This window comes from Otolemur garnettii, unplaced genomic scaffold (genome assembly GCF_000181295.1).
Source record: "Otolemur garnettii isolate 467f Iridium unplaced genomic scaffold, OtoGar3 scaffold00033, whole genome shotgun sequence".
Classification (NCBI taxonomy): domain Eukaryota; kingdom Metazoa; phylum Chordata; class Mammalia; order Primates; family Galagidae; genus Otolemur; species Otolemur garnettii.
The window spans coordinates 397298-401505 of record NW_003852428.1 but is presented as its reverse complement, the minus strand read 5'-3'; positions in this window follow the sequence as shown (position 1 = coordinate 401505).

The window sequence follows — 4208 nt, the reverse complement described above, 5'->3', positions numbered from 1 at the left end:
CTTGCAAGCAGACACATTCCCTGCTGATCAGATTCCATGCCCAGACCCGCCTCTGCTCTGTGTAAGGGGGCACCTCACTACAAGCTCCTCGCTCGCTCCATCTTATGGGTGCGAGTTCCTAATCAATTCACTCCACAGTCTCCACCCAGTGGGACAGGTGCACCTCCACAGGAAGCTGTGGGAGCTAGAGGAGGTTCTGAGGTGAGCCCAATTCCCCAGGGATTCCATGCACAGCCATTGGGGATCACTGCACCCACCTTCCATGCTTGCCTAACTCTCTTCTTGTGGTTTCACAAAGTTGTTTCTGGGCTGAGTGATCAAGATGGAGGTGGTTAGTCTCTCCTATCCCCAATCTTACTTATGGAAGTTGGTGATCAGATGTCTCTAAACTGTTAGGGATAGAGAGAGAACAGGAGAGAAGGAAAATTGAAACATAAAATAAAATGGAAACAAAAATAATTAAAGAAAACAGACAGATGGGTCCTGATCTATCTAATGGGTCCAGGAAACTGCGTAACCCAAGAAGTTTCCATGAAGCTAAAAGAGCTCTTATTGGACAATAGGATTCTTGAAATGGGCACATACTAGACTATAAGAGAAAGGTGTCCATTCACAGAGCACCTGTGGCTTATGACAAGCATGAGCAGTCCTAAGTAAGGCACCCTAAAGCTGACCTACTGATATAAAGTCCTTCATTGTAATATCATTTACATTTGCCACCGCTCCTGCATATAATTAACAATGGAATTGTGGGGACTACATAGGATAGTTATATATCATAGCTAATGATATGCTAATCATAAATTAAATGTAAGGTGACCAGATTTTTAACATTGGTAAAGCTGGACACCATAGACGGGGGTGAGGGGTGCTGACAACAATGCAAACTTTGATAAGCAGTTCTTGATAAATCAGTTCTCAACAATTATTTGTTATTATTAAAGTTTAACATTATAAAATTAACAAAAATAATATAAAACTCATATCCTGGTGAGATAGCCACATGGCAGCCGAAAACCGTATATTCCCTTCCTGTTCTCCCATGTTCCCTAGCTTGTCCTGCATTCTTTCCAAAAACCAGGACTTTTTTAACGTGCTGTGGGATACGGGACAAATTGTTAAAAATTGGGACTGTCCCACCAAAAGCAGGACATCTGGTCACCTTAGTTAAATGCATAAACATTAGATATAGGTTGAGCAAAGCTAGGAATTAAGGAATAAATACAAGGATTAAAAATTATAAAAGGATGCTCTCACTTATGAGGGAGATACCTGTTTCCCTTTTTGGAATGTACTATGCTTAAGATGAAGTAAAAACTTCTAAAGCTTGCGCTTGCTTGCTTGCTTTGTGGTTCTGCACCAGCTGAGTCGAAGTGCTTTAGTAGTGGTGCTCAGAAAAAGCCCTAACCAGGGCAGGGTTCTTTATAGCCCCTTGACAAAACTATCATCTTGGAGGTGACCCATCTGATCTGGGGTATTGTTGAGGTAACTACTGAGCACATACAAGTGTTAAGAAATGAAGAATCAAATGTGGCTGTTCTTGTTGTAGTCCTCAGTAGGAGCAATTGATTTTCCATTAGCCTGATCACTGCAGTGGATACACAACCAGATCATTAAAATAAAACAGAGTCTAAGAACTTTAGAAGAAAACGTACTTCTAATTGAATTTGAAATTAGATGTGTGATAAAAACAGAAAAAAGGTAAATCTCTAGATTCATAATGAGTTCACTGAATTTCTAGTACTTCACACATAGGACTCATTTAATTTTGAGAAAGTGAGAACACCTCACCAAACTTCATTTTCTTAACATAAAATGATGAATTCTACTTTCACCTAAAGAGTATGATAAGGCTTAATATGCATAAGATTATAGATAATCATGCTATTATTCAATATTTTGTTTTCAACAATTTTACTTTAGGTCTTATGTAGTGAAATTAAAAAAAAGACATAAACGTTGGGAAAAATCAATACTGTCATAGTTTATAATTACATTTTTGTGTTAACATGTAATTATTCAAACCATTAGGAATACAGAGTAAATAAATGAATTAATCAAGGTTGACAGGTACAAAGTTAGTATGCAAAAATAACTTTTTATAAATTCTAGTGAAAATATATAGACGTATTTATATGTAATTTGGAAGGGGAAGAAAAAAATTCAAATATCAGCAATATATCTATTGAAAAATGTACAGAATGTCTATACTAAAATAATAAAAGCATTCTTAAAGATTACAATAAACTGAGGAATGCAATGATAAATATAATATTCAATATTTTATTTTTATTTATTTTTTAAAATTTCAAATTAATATGAGGGTACAAATGATTAGGTCACATTGTTTGCATTTATAAGGTAAAGTTCAAGTTGTCAAGCCCTTCACCCAGGGCCATGTACTGTATACACTAATATTGGCATGTAATTTGAAAGCTCACCAATTCCTTTCCCTCTTCCCTTCCTCCTCCCCCACTGGAATATACTTGCGTTTTCCTCTCTTGTGGGTGGCAGATTTCATTAATTAGGATTGAGTACATTGAATACTTGCTCTTCCATTCCTGTGATCATTTACTAAGAAGAATGTGCATCAGCTCCATCTAGGAGTTGTAAAGTCTCCAAAAGATGCAAAGTCTCCATCATTTTTATGGCTGAATAGCCATAGTATGGTATATATATACCATGGTTTATTAATCCATTCATGAGTTGACCAGCACTTGAGTTACTTCCAATTCTTGGCAGTTGTAAATTTAACTTCAAGAAACATTCTAGTGCAAGTGTTTTAAACCTTAATTCACTTCAAATTGAATTATAGATTCAAGAGACTATCTCTCAACTTCCTAGCAGATTTTTTTCTTATAGAAATAGATAAGGTGATTCTAAATTTTGCAGTGAAATGTAAGAGTATATATGACTGGATGGCACCTGTGACTCAGTGAGTAGGGTGCTGGCCCCATACTCCCAAGGGTGGAGGGTTTGAACCCGGCCTGGCCAAACTGCAAAAATAAATAGCCAGGCCTTGTGGTGGGCACCTATAGTCCCAGCTACACAGGAGGCTGAGGCAAGAGAATCGTCTAAGCCCAAGAGCTGGAGGTTGCTGTGACCTCCACACTCTACTGAGGGCAACAAAGTAGAGACTATCTCTAGCACTCTGCTGAGGGCAACAAAGTGAGACTCTGTCTCAAAAAAAAAACAAAAACAAAAACTATGACTTTTTTTTTTATTGAATGGTAACTATGTACATTAATGCACTTCTGGGGTACAGTGTGGGGTTTTCACACACAATCCGAAACACTGAAGTTTCATAGTCCAAAATTTCAAAAGACTAAAATACATATGACAGGAATATACTGGTGAAATAGTATATAGTATATAAAATATGTTAATGGAAGAGATTAAACACTCAAAAGTGTGTCCACTTTGTAAGTTCTTCAGTTATAACACCAAATATTGTGGAATAATAAAAATGAACTAGATATTATGATGACATACTATGTGGAAATTTCTACGAAATATTTCATTAAATGTAAAGTGTAAGAGTTCAAACAATTTGAAGATTCACACAATGCATATTGAGCTAGCACATAAAGGTTGGATTGTGAACTAAAACTTAACTGAATTAAGACTCTTACCCAGTATAACTACCACTAATAATTTTGAGACTATAAAATAACAGGCTATTCTCTTCTCAAGTCTTTTCCTCTCCTCGTTGAACATAAATTGTCATCTCTTCAGTGCACATATACTTTCTAGCCCAGAGTATGTGAAGTCTCTAATGAGGTACATGAATTACCTTTTGCCTCAAGAAGCATCGAAGGTATGAAATGCTTGTATTTTTATACTCTAATATAGCTTACTTGTGGTTCAGCAAGGATGTAATCTTCATAAATCTATATATTGAAGGTTTGCTTACAATCAACATTCATAAAATATGGGAGTGATGCTAGGAGTATTTCCTAGATATGGACTGGCCTCCTAAATATTGCCACAATCATTACAGGTAAATCAATTATCAATGACATGCTTACATGGAAATTGATCTCAGGCTTTTTTTTTTTTTTCTTTTCTCAGGGGCAAACATCAGTATTTTGGAGAATGGACCACATGACAGTTGGTTTGACTTCTCAGTACATACATATGCATGCTACATATATGTATTTTTTACACATTGAATTTCTCTGGAAGGGTCTATGGAAAATAATAATTGT